The sequence below is a fragment of the Mobula birostris genome, chromosome X (genome assembly GCF_030028105.1).
Source record: "Mobula birostris isolate sMobBir1 chromosome X, sMobBir1.hap1, whole genome shotgun sequence".
NCBI classification, from domain to species: Eukaryota; Metazoa; Chordata; class Chondrichthyes; order Myliobatiformes; family Myliobatidae; genus Mobula; species Mobula birostris.
This window is the reverse complement of record NC_092402.1, coordinates 62,611,586-62,630,561: the sequence shown is the minus strand read 5'-3', so window position 1 is coordinate 62,630,561 and position 18,976 is coordinate 62,611,586.

Genomic DNA, 18,976 nt, shown 5'->3' with positions numbered 1-18,976 from the left:
AAGGTAGAAGGAGATGAGTTATACAGCTCTTGTTACATGCACGTGCAGCTCAACTCTTTGAGTGAAAATGCAGAAAGTTTGAGGTTAATAACTCATCTCCTTCTACCTTAGGTCACAATCTTATCAATCACCCCTGCTGTGGACCACTTTCTGGAGGTCCAAGACGCCAATTTCTACAAAGAAGGGATCTGTATGCTCCATGACCGCTGGATTAAATGTGTAAATGTAGGAAAAATAAATGTGCTAGGTTTTCTAAAATTGACTCCTTCTACCTTAGGCCACGAACTTATCAATCACCCCTCGTAAGATAAGGAATATCTACCGTTCCATGCCCAGAGCATATTTCAGGAACTCTGATCACTTGGCTGTCCTCCTCCTACCTCATACAGGTAGAAGTGACAAAGCAAAGCTCCAGAGATTAGGACAACAAAGAGATGGCTGTGGGAGTCAGAGGAACGACTAAAGGATTGCTTCCAGTCGGTGGACTGGGCCCCGTTAAAAAGGACTCATCTGTGGATCTGAATGAATACAGCATGGTTGTCACTGACTTTATAAAGACATATGTGTCCCCACAAAATCATTCAGAGTTTTCCTCAACCAGAGGCTCTGGAAGAACCACGAGATCCACAATCTGCTGAGGGCCAGATCAGAGGCATTCGAGTCTGGTGACCAAGAAAGTTACAAGAGGTCCAGGATGATCTCTGGAAAGCCCTCTCACGGGTGAAGTGGAAATTCTGGACTAAACTTGAATCAACAAAGGGTGCACATTTATGGCAGGGCTTGAATACTATCACCTCTTATAAAGTTAAATCAAGCGACGTAGGTGACAACAGGGCTTCACTGACAGATGGGCCAATGCCTTCTTTGCTCACTTTCCTATCAAAACATGGAGGCATCATCCTAAAATCCCACAGCCCCCAATGACCCTGTGGTTTCAGTCTCTGAGGCCAGTGAATGCATCCTTCAGGAGGGTGAAGCTATGGAAAGCATTCGGCCCAGACGGGGTTCCTGGCGAAGTACTGAAGACTGTATTGATCAACTGGCTGTAGTGTTCACTGAGATCTTTGACCTCTTCCACCAGTAGTCTGAGGTACCCGCCTGCTTTAAGTAGACTTCAATTATATCAGTAGCTAAGAAGAACGTGGTAACCTGTCTCAGTAACCATCCAGTAGCAAAGTGATGATAAGTGATTTTAAGAGGTTGGTGATGGAACATATCAACTCCTGCCTGAGAAGTGAAGTGAATCTGCTCCAATTTGCCGACCAGTGCAACAAGTCCATAGTAGATGCCATCTACTCATGCTCTTCACTCAACCCTGGAACATCTGAACAGCAAAAATGCATATATCAGTCTGCTTTTTATCAATGACAGCTTGGGTTCAATACCATCAGAGCTAATCAATAAGCTTCAGGACCTTGGCTTCAACAACTCCTTGTGCAATTGGATCCTCGAGTTCCTCACTTGCTGACTTCAGTCAGTTCGGATTTGCATTAACATCTCCTCCATGATCTCCATCAGCACAGGTGCACCATGAGACTGTGTGCATAACCCCTGCTCTACTCACTTTACACTTATGACTGTGAGGTTAAACAGTCTCACAGGCTATAACTGTGAGGCAGGAGTGACCTGTACAAAAAGGACGGGTTGCACTTGAATCCGAGGGGGACCAATATCCTGGCAGGGAGGTTTGCTAAGGCTACTGGGGAGAGTTTAAACTAGATTTGCTGGGGGGTGGGAACCGAACTGAAGAGACAGAGGAAGGGGTGGTTGGCTCACAAATAGAGAAAGCTTGTAGAGAGTGCGAGAGGGAGGATAGGTAGGTGATAGAGAAGGGATGTGCTCAGACCAATGGTTTGAAATATGTCTATCTTAAGAGTATTATGAACAAAGTGGATGAGCTTAGAGCATGCATCAGTACTTGGAGCTATGATGTTGTGGTCATTACAGAGACTTGGATGGCTCAGGGGCAGAAATGGCTACTTAGAGTGCCAGGCTTTAGATATTTCAGAAAGGACAGGGAGGGAGGCAAAAAAGGTGGGGGCATGGCACTACTGATCAGAGATAGTGTCACGGCAGTAGAAAAGGAGGAAGTCATGGAGGGATTGTCTGCTGAGTCTCTGTGGGTGGAAGTTAGGAACAAGAAGGGGTCAATATCTCTACTGAGTGTTTTTTATAGACCACCCAATGGTAACAGGGAGATCGAGGAGCAGATAGGGAGACAGATACTGGAAAGGTGTAATAATAACAGGGTTGTCGTGGTGGGATATTTTAATTTCCCAAATATCGATTGGCATCTCCCTAGAGCAAGGGGTTTAGATGGGGTGGAGTTTGTTAGGTGTGTTCAGGAAGGTTTCTTGACACAATATGCAGATAAACCTACAAGAGAAGAGGCTGTACTTGATCTGGTATTGGGAAATGAACCTGGTCAGGTGTCAGATCCCTCAGTGGGAGAGCACTTTGGAGATAGTGATCACAATTCTATCTCCTTTACCATAGCATTGGAGAGGGATAGGAACAGACAAGTTAGGAAAGCATTTAATTGGAGTAAGGGAAAGTATGAGGCTATCAGGCAGAACTTGGAAGCATAAATTGGGAACAGATGTTCTCAGGGAAATGTACGGCAGAAACGTGGCAAATGTTCAGGGGATATTTGCGTGGCGTTCTGCATGGGTATGTTCCGATGAGATAGTGAAAGGATGGTAGGGTACAGAAACCGTGGTGTACAAAGGCTGTTGTAAATCTAGTCAATAAGAAAAGAAGAGCTTATGAAAGGTTCAAAAAACTAGATAATGATAGAGATCTAGAAGATTATAAGGCTAGCAGGAAGGAGAAGAATGAAATTAGGAGAGCCAGAAGGGGCCATATGAAGGCCTTGGCAGACAGGATTAACGAAAACCCCAAGGCATTCTACAAGTATGTGAAGGGCAAGAGGATAAGCCATGAGAGAATAGGACCAATAAACCAATCCTATTAGATAAATTGTTAAAGGTTGGAGCCCCAGCACTCTTACTGTGAAATCTTGCTGATCAGAAAAACATGCATCGTTACCTACATTCGCTTTCTCTTAAACCAGTTAATCTGTCCACGGCAATATGCTACCTGCTACACCACATTTTATTTTACACAACACCCTTTGATGAGGTACATTATTAAATATTTTTGGGAATCAAAGGATAATTATTCCGCCAGTTCCCCTTTATCCACAGCATGTTACCTCTTCAAAGAACTCCAATGAGTTGGTTAAACATGATTTTCCTTTCACTAAACAATGTTGATTTTGCCTGATGACCTTGAATTTTCTGTGTGTTTGTACAATGTCTTTAATAACTGTTTCTAACATTTTCCCTCTAACAGATGTGAAACTAACAGGTGTTAAACTACCTATCGTTTTCTTGCTCTGTCTCCCGCCTTACTTTTCAACAAAGGGGTTATATTTGCTGTTTTCTAATCCAAAGGAGCTTTCTTTCCGGATCCAGGGAATTTAAAACCACTGAGTCAACAATCTCTTGAGCTGCATCTTTTAAGACCCTTGGATGAAGTCCATCAGAACTTGGGACCGTCAGCCAAGATCGAGTGTGCTTAGTCAGAAGTCACTGCAGAGGAACACCAATTTCTTTCCTTTCTGCACTGAAGTAGTTCTTGTGGCCCATGTGGTAAGGTAGATGGTTACGACCCTTGTAATACAGCATCTTGTACAACAGGACACATTGCACAATGATATCACTTATTTGAGAACACAGTCCTGATGAAGGGTCTCAGCCCGAAATGTCGACTTCATTTCCATAGATGCTGCTTAACCTGTTGAGTTTTTCCAGCATTTCGTGTGTGTGCTGCTCTGGCTTTCCAGCACCTGCAGAATCTCTTGTGTTGAGAGAATGGTGTTGCTTTTCCTTTAAATGTAAAGGATTATGTGCTACAGGATATGGAGATTAAAGGCAGTAGCATCTTAGCTGAAGCTGTGCACGATGGAACTTGGCTACATGGACATGATCTGTTCCCCATTTTAAAATTGTGCATTTCTTTCTTTTTTTTATCAAATACTTTGGATATCTTTAATGCACCTTACTACAAACTGGGAGGCAGATGGATGTCAGCTAGAGTCCAGGAGTTTTTCTGAAGAGCTGTGAGGTGGAAAACTAAGACTGCAGCATCAGTTGGTGGGAGGATGCTATCGCAGCGCAACTTCGCACACAGGCAATTTTCTTTGCCATTGTGGACACCCCTCAAGGTTGATTGAAGAAAAAGGGCATTTGAAATTCAAACCTTTAGACCTGGCACAAGTAACCCATGCCTTTCTGTACTACTTACAGGAGGCAGCTAAGGGCACTGTAAAAAGTTCACCAGTACCATTTCTGCAAAATATTCCCAAATTCATCGGATGGATAAACATACCATCATCAGTGTCTTCACCCAAGCCACTCCCCCAGCACTGAGGCTCTAATTTGTTCAGCTGGCAATCACAATACCTGACACCAGATTCCCGAAAGGAGTCCTCTATTGCAAACTCTGTCATGGGAGGCTTAACGAGGTTAAGGAGGCTTAGCTTGTCACTGAACACTGTAACGAACATCTACAGATGTACTGCTGAAAGCACCCAGACTGGTTGCCTCATGGTCTGGTATGGCAATTTGAATGAGCAAGAACATAAGAAGCTGTAGACAGCAGTGGTATCACTCCTACACCATCAATAATATCTTCAGGAGATGCTGCCTCAGGAAGGCAACATCCATCATCAAAGATCCCTACCATCCAGGCCAGGCCATCTTCTTAACTGCACTTCAGTGCAGCAAATAGTTTTAACAAGCACTTATATAATTAAGCAGATAAATCGCTCCCAATGCTCAAAAAATCGAGTCACGCAATCAACCAAACCACAAGATAGATAACATTCACAAGCATAGACCGTACATTCAGGAACATTATGGCAACAGGCTAAGTTCTGTTAGCTTTTACTTCAATCATAATCACAGATGGTCATAATGTTATCTAGGTCATGTCATCATTTCGCAACTACCATGGAGCAGGAGATACAGAAGCCTGAAGTCCCACCCCACCAGGTTCATGAACGGTTACTACCTTTCAACCATCCAGTTCTTGAACCAACCTGGACAACCCAAATTGGTACCTCAGTATATCACTTTGATCACTTACATTAAAGTGGATTTTGTTCTAATAGTGTTATTTCTTGTATAATTTTGTATAACTTGATAATTTCTGTTTTTTCTTGTGAAGGCTGCTTATCTGCTGCAAGTTAGTTTCTCATTTCACCTGTGCAGCAATGTAGTTGTGTATATGACAATAAACTTGACTTTGAGAGTACCAGCCAAACAGAGGAAATGATTCAAGGATGTTCACAAAGTCTCCTTGAAGAAATGCAACATCCACACAGATTCCAAAGAATCTCCGACCCACAATTGCTCAAAGTGAGGATTTGAGATGGGATGAAGAGTCTTGTCGAGGCACTGGGAGAACACTAGCAGTGGAGGTAATGGATAATCTCCTGAACTACCCAGTTCGGCCCAAATCCCACCTCCTGTCCCATCTATTGCAGGGTCTGTGGTTCCCACATTGGCTTCATCAATCACCACATTTATTTTGTATCCTCTCAGCAGATCCCAAAGCACTTCACAGCTAATGGGGAATGGAAAAAGAAAGAAAGAAAGGAGGGAGTGAGAGTAATTACCAGATGTTAGAGAAAGTGTGTGTGTGTGTGTGTGTGTGTGTATATATATATATGAGAGAGAGAGAGAGAGAGAGAGAGAGAGAGAAAGAAAGAGATACTCCTGTACCTTGAATTGAACTGAATTGACTTTATTACTTACATCTTTCATATACATGAGGAGTAAAGATCTTTATGTTACGTTCCCGTCTAAACGTGCAATGTGCAATTTATAGTAATTTGTAATAAATAGTATACACAACAGAATAGTCAATATAACATAGAAATACAATTGTGTCAGCATGAATTAATTAGTCTGGTGGCCTGGTGGAAGAAGCTGTCCTGGAGCCTGTTAGTTCTGGCTTTTATGCTGCAGTACTGTTTCCTGGATGGGAGCAGCTGGAACAGTTTGTGGTTGGGGTGACTCAGGTCCCCAATGATCCTTCAGGCCCTTTTTACACACCTGTCTTTGTAAATGTCCTGAATAGTGGGAAGTTCATATCTACAGATGCGCTGGGCTGTTTGCACCACTCTCTGCAGAATCTTGTGATTGAGGGGAGTACAGTTCCCATACCAGGCAGTGATGCAGCCAGTCAGGATGCTCTCAATTGTGTCCCTGTAGAAAGTTCTTAGGATTTGGGGGCCCACACCAAACTTCTTCAACTGTCTGAGGTGAAAGAGGTGCTGTTGTGCCTTTTTCACCACACAGCTGGTGTGTACAGACCACGTGAGGTCCTCGGTGATGTTTATGCCAAGGAATTTAAAGGTGTTTACCCTTTCAAGCCCAGATCCATTGATGTCAATCGGGTCTAGCCTGTCTCCATTCCTCCGGTAGTCCATAACCAGCTCCTTTGGAGCTGTGACAGTCAGCAGTATTTGCTTGTGGGCATCTCCTTGAACCGAAAGACCAGCAAGATGGCTATTTTCGAGATTTGAGTGCGCAACCTAGGCTGAAAATCTAGTGCTATATTGAGGAAGACCTGTTCTGTGGGAGGTGCCATCATTTGGCTGAGATGAGTGACACCATTCAAAGAAGGGCTGAGTAAATTTTTCCTCTCTTCCTGGATACTTATCCCTCAACAATGGGTCTAGTTATCATCAGACTGCACACGTACTGCCTGCCACCTTTCCTGCATTTCAAAAGAGACCACACCTCAATGATCACTTAGATTAACTGTAAAGTGTTTTGGACATCCTGAGAGATTTTGGTCGCCCATTACAGGATGGATGTGGAGGCTTTGGAAAGGGTACAGAATATGTTTACCAGGATGCTGCCTGGATTGGAGGGTATTAGCTTTTAGGAGAGATTGGATAAACATGGGACGATTTCTCTGAAGTGTCGGATGCTTTAGGGAGACCTGATACAAGTTCATAAAACTATGAGATGCGTGGATAGAGTAGACTGTCAGAATCTTTTTTTCCCAGGGTTGAATAGTAGAGGTTATGTTTTGAATGTGAGCTTGGGAAAGTTTAAATGAGATGTATGGGACAAAAGATTTTACACAGAGTGCGGAAGGGGGCTGGAACTCTCCTAAAAAAATTTTAAGAGGCTTTTGGACAGCACGCAAACTGCAGGGAATGGAAGGATATGGATCAGGTGCAGGTAGAAGAAATTTAAGTTCAAAGTTTAAAGTAAATTTATTATCAAAGTACATACATATGTCACCATATACAACCCTGAGATCCATTTTCTTGCAGGCATACTCAATAAAAGCAACAACCATAAAAGAATCAATGAAAGACTGCAACCATCAGGGCGGGCAACAAACTATGCAAATACACAAAAAAACTTCTTTAAATTGGCATCGTGTTCAGCACAGACATCCCAAAATTGCTGTACAGTTCTATGTTCTGTGGAAGGTGATATGCAAATACAAGTATAATTCTATGCACCTTGTGCTCTGCGTGAAGATCGGCCCTTCAACACCAGCTGCAGCACTTGATATAATTGTGAAAAAGCACTGGAGAGTTTCCCAGTAATCAATCGCAGGGAAATAGTTGCTGTGGCCTCGGTTCAAGGGATGAAGGCTTGATGAATCTGGAGCAACAAACAGCATGCTGGAAGAACTGTGCAGGTCGAGCAGCATCTGTATGTGTGGCAGGGGGTGGGTGGGGAGTTAAACAAATTGCTGATCTTTTGGGTCAAGACCCTGCATCAGTACTAAGAGTGGAGCGGGCAATGGCCTCTATAAAGAAGAGAAGGGATGGGGACAAAACAAGAGCTAAAAGAACTGAGGAGGGGTGAAGGATGTTGGGCAGATGATGTTGGGTAGGAGAGTGGGAGTGATGGATTTGGGAGATAGATGGAGGCAGACAAAAAAAGGCCAGAAGACCATAAGCCAAAGGAACAGAATTAGGCCATTTGGCCCATCAAATCTGCTCCATCATGTCTGTTTTATTACCCCTCTCAGCTCTATTCTCCTTCATTCTCCCCATAATCTTTGATACTCTGATTAATCAAAAACCTATCAACCTCTGACTTAAATATATCCAATGACTTGGCCTGCATAGAATTCCACAGATCCACTACCCTCAAGTTAAAATTGTTTTTCCTCATCTCTGTTCTAAAGGGACATCCCACAATTCTGAGTCTGTGCCCTCTGGTCATAGACTCACCCAGTATAAGAAACATTCTCTCTACATCCATTCCACCCAGAACATTCAATATTTGATAGGGTTCAATGAGAAATCCCCCTCATTCTTCCCAACTCCAATGAGTACATGCCCTAGTGCCATCAAATACTCCTCATATGTTAACCCTTTCATTCCTGGGATCATTCTTGTGAACTTCCTCTGGATCCACTCCAATGTCAGCACATCCTTTCTTAGATAAGGGGCCCCAAAACTGCTCACCATATGCAGTCTGACCAATGCCTTATAAAGCCTCAGCATTACATCCTTGCTTTTGTGGTTCTAATCTCTCGAAATGAATGTTAACATTGCATTTGTCTTACTTACCACTGATTCAAACTGCAAGTTAACCCTTAGGGAGTCCTGTACGAGGACTCCCATGTCCCTTTGCACCTCTGATTTTTAATTTTCTCCCCATCTAGAAAATAGTTTACACCTTTATTCCTTCTTCCAAAGTGCATGGCCATATACTTCCCTACATTATATTCTATCTGCCACTTCATTACCCATTCTCCCAGTCTGACTAAGTCCTTCTGTAGATACTCTGCTTCCTCAACACTACCTTGCCATTGCACCCATCTTCGTATTGTCTGCAAACGTGGCCACAAAGCCACCAATTCCATCACCCAAATCATTGGCATGCAACATGAAAAGAAGCCGTCCCAACACCGACACCTGCAGAACACCACTAGTCACCAGCAGCCAGCAAGAAAAGTCCCACGTTAATCCCACTTTTTGCCTCCTGCCAATCAGCTTATCTTCTATCCTTTTTTGTACCTTTCCCATAATATCACAGGCTCTTATTTTGTTAAGTAACCTCATGTGTGGCACCTTACCAAAGGCCTTCTGAAAATCCAAATAAACAACACCCACGGACTCTCCTTTGTCTAATCTGCCTGTTATTTCCTCAAAGAATTCCAGCAGGTTTGTCACAAATATGAGAAGATCTGCTAATGCTGGAAATCCAAGTAACACACACAAAATGGTGAAGGAACTCAGCAGGTCAGGCAGTATCCATGGAAAAGAGTACAGTTGACGTTTAGGGCTGGTGGGGTGGTAGGTGAGGACAAGAGGAACCATATCCCTGGTGGGGTGGTGGAAGGATGGGGTGAGGACAGACATGCGCAAAATGGAGGAGACGTGGTTGAGGGCAGCGTTGATGGTGGAGGAAGGGAAGCCCCTTTCTTTGAAGAAGGAGGACATCTCATTCATTCTGGAATGAAAAGCCTCATCTACACCTGCCCTATATTTCCTCCCTCACTACACCTGCCTCTACATCTCCCTGTCACTACAGCTGCTCCTATACCTCCTCCCTCACTACCATCCACGGCCCCAAACAATCCTTCCAGGTGAGGCGACACTTCATCTATAAGTCTGTTGGAGTCATCTACTGTGTCCGGTGATCCCGGTGTGGCCTCCTAAGACCCGATGTAGATTGGGAGACCGCTTCACCGAGCTCCTACGCTTCATCTACCAGAAAAAGAGGGATCTCCCAGTGGCCACAATTTTAATTCCACTTCCCATTCCCTTTCTGACATGTCAGTCCATCGCCTCTTCTACTGTCGTGATGAGACCACACTCAGGTTGGAGGAGCAACACCTTATATTCCGTCTGGGTAGCCTCCAACCTGATGGCATGAACATTGATATCTCGAACTTTTAGTAATGCTCTCCTCCTCCATTCCCCATTCCCATTTCCCTCTCTCACCTTACCTCCTTACCTACCCATCACCTCCCTCTGGTGCTCCTCCTCCTTTTTCTTTCCTTCATGCCCTACTGTCCTCTTCTATCAGATTTCCCCTTCTCCAGCCCTTTATCTCTTTCACCGATCAATTTCCCAACTCTTTACTTCACCCCTCCCCTTCCCAGTTTCCCCTATCACCTTGTGTTTCTCCCTCCCCTCCCCACCTTCTAACTCTGACTCCTCATCTTTTATCTCCAGTCCTGCCGAAGGGTTTTGATCCGAAACATCGACTGTATTCTTTTCCATAGATGCTGCCTGGCCTGCTGAGTTCCTCCAGCATTTTGTACATGTTACAACAGATTTGTCAGTCAAGATTTCCCCTTAAGGAAACCATGTTGAGTTTGGTTGATTTTATCATGTGCCTCCAAGTACCCCAAAACCTTATCCTTCGTAATAGACCCCAACATCTTTCCAACTACTAAAATCAGGCTACTGACCTATAATTTCCTTCCTTCTACCTCCCTCCCTTCTTGAAGACTGGAGTGACATTTGCAATTTTCCAGTCTTCCAGAACCATTCCAGAATCTAGTGATTCTTCAATGATCATCACTAATGCCTCCACAATTTCTTCATCTACCTCTTTCAGAACCCTGGGGTGTAGTCCATCTGGTCCAGGTGACTTATCTACCTTCAGACCTTTCAGCTTCCCAAGCACCTTCTCCTTAGAAATGGCAATGACACTCGCTTCTGTCCCCGACACTCTTAAATTTCTGGCATTCTGCTTGTGCCTTCTATGGCGAAGACTGACGCAAAATATCTATTAATTTCTGCAGCAATTTCTTTGTCGCCCATTACTGCCTCTCCAGCATTATATTCTAGCAGTCTGATGTCCACTCTCCTCTCTTTTACTCTTTAAATATCCAAAAATCTTTCTGAATCTTCTTTTATATTATTGGCTAGCTCACCTTTGTATTTCATTTTTTCTTTCCTTGTTTCTTCTTTAGTTGCCCTCTATTGGTTTTCAAAAGCTTCCCAATCCTCTACCTTCCCACTAATTTTTGCTCTGTTATATGCCCTCTCTTTTGCTTTTATGCCATCTTTGATTTCCCTTATCAGCCCTGGTTGCCTCATCCTCCCTCTAGAATACATCTTCATCTTTGTATCTATCCTGTGCCTTCCAAGTTGCCCCCAGAAACACCAGCCATTGCTGTTCTGCCATCATCCCTGCTAGTGTACCCTTCCAATCAACTTTGGCCAACTCCTCTCTCATGCCTCTATAATTCCCTTTACTCCACTGAAAACTGACACATCCAATTTTAGCTTCTCCTTTGCAAACTGCAGGGTGAATTCTATCATATTATCACAGTGTCCTAAGGGTTCCTTTACCTTAAGCTTCCTAATTAAATCTGGGTCATTACATAACACTCAATCCAGGATTGCCATTCCCCTAGTGGGCTCAACCACAAGCTGCTCTAAAAAGCCATCTCATAGGAATTCTGCAAAATCCCTCTCTTGGGATCCAGCACCAATCTGATTTTCCCCATCTACCTGCATATTGAAATCCTCCATGACTATTGTAACATTGCCCTTTTAACATGCCTTTTCTATCTCCCATTGTAATTTGTAGCCCACATCCTGGCTACTGCTGGGAGGCCTGTATATAACTCCCATCAGGGTCTTTTTACCCTTGCAGTTTCTTAACTCTACCCACAAGGATTCAACATCTTCCACTCTTATGTCACCTCTTTCCAAGAACTTGATTTGATTTTTTACCAATGGAACTACCGCACCCCTCTGTCTAACTGCTTGTCCTTTTGATACAATGTGTATCCTTGGATGTTAAGCTTCCAACCATGATCTTCTTTCAGTCATGACTCAGAGATGCCCACAACATTATATTTCCCAATCTCGAGCTGTGCTACAAGATCACCTACCTTATTCCATGTGTGCATTCAGGTATAACACCTTCAGTCCTGTATTCATCATCCGTTTTGATTTTGGCCCCTTGTTATATTTCAACTCATTCCACTTACTGCAATTTTGCCCTATCATCTGCCTGTCCATCCTCACAGTCTCACTACGCACTGCATCTACTTGTACACCAACTAGCCCATCCTCAACCCTATAACTTTGGTCCCTAACCCCTGCTAAATTAGTTTAAACCCTCACCAACTGTTCTAGTAAACCTGCTTGCTGGGATACTGGTCCCCCTCAGGTTCAGGTGTAATCTGTCCTTTTTGTACAGGTCGTTCCTTCCCTAGAAGAGATCTCAATGATCCAGGAACGTGAAACCCTGCCCCCTACACCATTTCTTCAGCCACATATTCATCTGCCCAATCATCTTATTCTTACCCTCACTGGAATGTGGCACAGCCAGCAATCCAGTGAATATGACCCTGGAGGTCCTGCTTTTCAGCTTTTTGCTTAAGTCCCTCTACTCTCTCTTCAGGACCTCCTCCCTTTTCCTACCTATGTCGTTGGTACCATATGTACCATGAGTTCCTACTATTCACCCTCCCCTTTTAGAATACTGTTGACCTGATCTGAGACATCCCTGACCTGGGAGGCTAAATACTATCCCAGTGTTTCTTTCAAGTCTACAGAATCTGCTTTCTGCTCTTTTAATTATGGAATCCGCAATCACTACTGCACCCCCTCCCTTCTGAGCCACGGAGCCAGACTCAATGTCAGAGACTTGGTTGCTGCAGCTTACCCCTGGTAGGGCCTCCAGCCCCACCCAAACAGTATCCAAAGTGGTATAATTATTATTGACGGGAAATGGAACCAGGTGATAGGTGAAAGGGTAAAGGGGTAGACAGCTGGGATAGTGATAATCAGACACACAAAGGCTAACAGTGCTGGGTGTGGTATTACGGTCACAGAGCTCAGCATTCAGTTTGTGATCTCAGGTCAGGCACAGTAGGGTGGGGACGGATCAATAGGTAATAAGCTGTTCTACATGTTGGAGAATGAAGCTATTATATAACCTGGCCATAAACAGAGAAGAGAAAGCATATCTTACCTTTATGAATAAAACGTGTGTGAATTTCTACATGCAACGTCTTGTTTTGGAATGTGCTCTATCAGGCACTTAAATTAATATAATGAAACAAAATGGCAGCACAGTGGTACAACATGTAGAGTTGCTGCCTCATAGCTCCAGAGTCACAGGTCTGATCTTGACCTTGGGCACTGTCTGTATGGAGTTTGCCTTATACTGTGCAGGTTTCCTCCACTTCCCAAGTATGTGTGGTCGGTGGGTTAATTGCCACCTGTGTGCAGGTGAGGGATAAAATCCGTATGAGGAGAATAAATGTGGATGAGTGCAAATGGATGCTTGAGGGGACGAAGGGCCTGTTTCTCTGATTTATGTCTCTGTGAATTAAAGAAATAAACTCATTTGAGTTTGTTCACCTTGACTCACCTGTTCCCCATGAGTGAGGTTGAACGTACAGCCAACAGGGGTGGGGTGATATAAAGTATAATCTGGAAAGCAAGAACATTACAAGGTTGCTTAAATTCTCCCGACGGGGAACATCACCACATTTACCTGAATTGCATTGCTCAATCTGATGTCCAAACTGGTTCTTTTCAAATGATTCAATCACCAGCCATTCTCCTTCTCCAGTGCAGATGGAGAGAAGCAAGTTAAAAGTCAGATGAGGGAAGTGCCTTCATCTACGCCACAGGCAGCAGGAAGCCCCTCTGTGAGTCAGTCGGCTCTTGAAGCCTCTGTGATGTAATGGAAAAGGTATCATGAGGTTTGGGGTGGCGGGGTGGAGATACGTCTCTACCAAAGGAGGTGTAAGGCGCTCCTTCCCTCCACTAGCCTGCATGTCACCCTTGGGCAAGGTGTAGCACCTGCTTATCCCCCCCCCCCCCCCCCCAACAGGTCAGGGTCACGTGAAGCCACGGGAGCAGCTGGTGGTTGGTCGTACGAGCAGCTGGTGCAGATCACAAGTTCCGGTTATGCGACAACTGATGCCAGGCAGACAACCTCTGAAGAGTATTGGCAATGGCTGGGGTCATCCATCTTGTAAAGACACTGCCCAGAAGCAAACCACTTCCACTGAAACACTTGCCAGGAACAATCATGGTCATGGAAGACAATGATCGCCCACGTCATAGGACACGGCACACAACGGATGAAAGAACGATCCTGAAGATACCATCCAGAAATTGAGCAGCATCCTTCAGCCTTTTCACATTCTCTAAAAGAGCATCATATCAACTTATGAAGAAGGCCACTCAGCCCCTCTGGCCCATGCTAGCCTTTAATATAATTATGGCTAATCTGACTGCAACTTCAGCTCTGCATTCCTATCTACCTGCACTTAACAATTCAGTCCCTTGAATATGGAGAATCAACTCTCTCCACTGAGCTCTGATGAAGAGAGTTCCAGAGATTCACAGCCCTGCAAGAGAAAAAAATCACCTAATCTTGTGTATAAGATGATGAGGGGCATTGATCGTGTGGGTAGTCAGAGGCTTTTTCCCAGGGCTGAAATGGCTAACACAAGGGGGCATAGTTTTAAGGTGCTTGGAAATAGGTACCGAGGGGATGTCAGGGATATGTTTTTCACACAGGGAGCGGTGGGTGTGTGTAACGCACTGCTGGTGGCGGTGGTGGAAGCGGATAACATAGGGTCTTTTAAGAGCCTGTGGCTAAAGGGATCAGGGGGTATGGAGGGAAGGCAGGTACAGGGTTCTGAGTTGGATGATCAGCCATGATCATACTGAATGGGGGTGCAGGCTCGAAGGGCCGAATGGCCTACTCCTGCACCTATTTTCTATGTTTCTATAGAGCTTAGAAAAATAGAGGGCCATAGAAACATAGAAAACCTACAGCACAATACAGGTCCTTTGGCCCACAAAGCCGTGTCGAACACATACTTACTTAAGAAATTACCCAGGGTTACCCATAGCCCTCTATTTTTCTAAGCTCCATGTACCTATCCAGGAGTCTCTTAAAAGACCATATTATATCCGCCTCCACCACTGTCACCGGCAGCCCATTCCACGCACTCACCACTCTCTGCGTAAAAATCTTACCCCAACATCTCCTCTGTACCTACCTCCAAGCACCTTAAAATTGTGCCCTCTCGTGTTAGCCATTTCAGCCCTGGGAAAAAGCCTCTGACTATTCACACGATCAATGCCTCTCATCATCTTGTACACCTCTATCAGATCACTTCTCATCCTCCGTCGCTCCAAGGAGAAAAAGCCAAGTTCACTCAACCTATTCTCATAAGGCATGCTCCCCAATCCAGGCAACATCCTTGTAAATCTCCTCTGCACTTTTTCTATAGTTTCCACATCCTTCCTGTAGTGAGGTGACTAGAACGGAGCATAGTACTCCAAGTGGGGTCTAACTAGGCCCTATATAGCTGTAACATTACCTCTCGGCTCTTAAGTTCAATCTCACGATTGATGAAGGCCAATGCTATGCTTTCTTCACCACAGAGTCAACCTGTACAGCAGCTTTGAGTGTCCTATGGACTTGGGACCCCAAATTCCCTCTGATCCTCCACATTGCCAAAAGTCTTACCATTAATACTATATTCTGCCATCATATCTGACCCACCAAAATGAACCACCTCACACTTATCTGGGCTGAACTCCATCTGCCACTTCTCAGCCCAGTTTTGCATCTTATCGATGTCCCGCTGTAACTTCTGACAGCCCTCCACAACACCCCCAACCTTTGCGCTATGCGTTAGGGAAATTCGAGGCAGTCTCTAGAGTAGGTTACATGGTCAGCACAACATTGTGGGCCAAAGGGCCTGTAATGTGCTGTAGATTTCTATGTTCTAATCTCTGGTTTAAACTGACAACCAGATGAAGTTTTTTCAACCTGAAATATTGGCCTGTGGTTCTATTCCTGCAGGCATGGTGTTACTTGCTGAGTATTTCCAGTATATTCTGTTTCAATTCAGAAATCCCCTAGTTCTAGATTCTCCACAGGAACTGGAATTTGGGAATGGAATTATTTTATTTTTGTCACATCTACTGCGGTACAGTGAAAAGTTTGTCTTGCGTTCTGTTCATACAGATCAGATCATTACACAGTGCATTGAGATAGAACAAGGTAAAACAATAACAATGCACAATAAAGTATAACAGCCACAGAAAAGGTGCGGTGCAGGCAGTAAGGTGCATGAACAAAATGAGGTAGCTTGTGAAATCAAGAGTCCAATTTATTATACTAGGAAACCTATTAATACTCTTGTAACAGTGAGGTAGAAGCTGTCCTTGAGCCTGGTTTCAGGGTTTTGTATCATCTGCCTGGAACAGGGGAGAAGAGAGAATGTCTGGGGTAGGGGTGGGTTCTTTGATTACGCTGGCTGCTTCACTGATCCAGCAAGAAGTATAGACAGAGTCCATGGAGGGGAGGCTGGTTTCCGTGATTTGCTGAGCCGTGTCCACAATCCTCTGCGGGCAGCTTCTTGCAGTGATGTGCGGAGCAGTTGTCGTACAAGCTTGCCATCCAAATAAGATGCTCTCTGTGATGCATCGATAAAAATTGGTAAGAGTTGACGGGGGCATGGCAAATTTCTTTAGCCTCCTGAGGAAGTAGAGGCATTGGTGACTATATCAGAATGGTCAGATAGTTTTACTGTGATTTCAAGTTCAAGTTTAAATTCAATTGTCATTGAAATGAATACAGTCAAATGAAACAGCGTTCCTTCGGGGCCAAGGTGCGAGACATAACACGAACAGTAATACTCAGCATAAGACACTTATAGCACATATAAGATAGTAGAAAACATTCAGGCACACAAAAAATATAAAGTCCAAGTCCATTAGTGTCCTGTAGATTGACGGTGCATGAATGTTGTGGCAAGAACAAGACGGCAGCAGTCTGCAGACGGACGCAATCCAGATTGTCTTCCAATGAGTGAACACTAGAGGGCAGCACCAACGGGAGGGGTCCAGCCCCCTCCCCCCCCCAACCCAACATGGACACTGCTGGGCGGCTGCAACAGGCGACCCCGCGGTATGCAGCATGAGGCCTCCTCTGAAATACATTAGTGAACCAGATGTGTTTAAAAATAAACTAGCAGATTTTATATTAATTTCCAGATTATTAACTTAACCATTGTAGAGCTTGAACTCTGGTTTAGAGGTTGTTAGCAATTTAATTAGAGCACTGTGCACTGAGTATCATAGTATTGCTACTGTACAGTAGGTGGCCTTTCAGCCTATTCCATCCCCAGACATCCCACCCTGCAAAAACTCATTTCAAGGAGGAGGCACCCTGCCCCCCACAACCCCATATCCACCCCCCCCGCCCAGTCGACCTCCTAGGGTGTATGTAATACTTTGTTTAGTGATTTTGTCTAATCTGTAAACCAAGTTGGACATATGCAGAAAATGTGACATTAAAATATGTACTTATATTATATTAATATGTTTATTCTATTACAACTTTAAGCATGTCTACAGGGATTTTGGCCTCATCAAGTAGGACATCAATAGCATAGCTCCTTAGCAGCTAGCCAGCTAGTTTAAATAACGTTAGCTGTGTTAATGAACGAATGACCTGTTAAACTCACCTCAACATGTCTTTTAAATTTTAACCCACCATGGGCAATAGAAAAGTCACTGTTGCAAAAAGTGCAGCGAGCAACACTGTCATTATTTTTGAGGTCGACTGTAAAGCCCGCCCACAGAGAAAACTGATGGGTCTACTTAGCAGGGGTCCACAACCTTTTTTGCACCGTGGACCGGGTTAATATTGACAATATTCTTGCGAACCAGCCGACCGGGGGGGGGGGGGGGGTGTTAATCACGATCGGAATATAGTGTTAAGTCAACTATTAGTCACTTATAAGTGGCTAATACACTCAATTTCGTTTCTAAAAGGGTTATCTAACGAATTTAATATTAAACACAGCGCATATTTTCCTCACATGAATATAGTGATAAGTCAATTGTAAGTCAATAGCATCATAACATTTTAAGTAACATTTGGATATTAAACACACAGTGCATATTTTCCTCGTATGAACATATAAAATCATTGCAACACACCAATGTCGCTGAATCAGTGGGAGCCCTGGGCTTGTTTCCCTGCAACAAGACGGTGCCATCGAGGGGTGATGGGAGACGGTGATACTCGTAGGGGATTCCTTATGTCCAGTCTATTCCGCAATTTTGTTTTCGTTGCATTCATTGCAGAAAACCCTGCTTCGCAGAGATATGTTGGAAATGGAAGCAACGTTTTCATTGCTTTCGTGGTTACCTCAGGATATTCAGCCTTGACTTTGCTCCAGAATGCCAGCAAAGATATTATGTCAAACATACTTTTCAGCCCGCCGTCATTTGCAAGCTCGAGGAGTTGATCTTCCCACGCTGACATGGATGACGCGTGCGTAATGACCTCAGGTGTGTTCAAGTTCAACAGTGGCCATGACAGTGAATGAGGAAAGGTGCAGCTGACTCATATTCCGAATCATATTGTTTCCTTGCGGCCTGGTGGTTGGGGACCATTCTTAGCACGAAGAGACACCAATCAGGATGCTCACTCTCCCTCTCCCTCTCTTTCTCAAAAAAATCGATTTCCGGGATATTGTATATAATTTCCAGGCATCAGGGAGCCACTATCAATATGCGGGAGACTCCCAGAACTTCCGGGAGGTGGGATGTCTGCATCCCCTCAGTCCTATTCTATCATTCTCTCTCATTGCATTACAAATTCTTCTCTCTTTTGAACAAGCTGCCAGAAGAGGTGGTGGAGACAGGTAATATTGCAATGTTTAAAATGCATTTGAACGGATAGGAAAGGTTTAGAGAGATTCAGGCCTTATGTAGGACATTAGGGCCATCATGGTCGAGCAGGGTTATATGGGCTGCTTCTGTGCTGTCTCTATTCCTTTGTAAAGGCCCCCCCCCCGCGACTGTTTCCACTACTCTTACATGCGGTGAATTTGAGACAATAACTATTGAGTAAAAAGTTTCCTTCCAACATCCTCCTCGTATCTTTTTCCCAATATTTTAAAT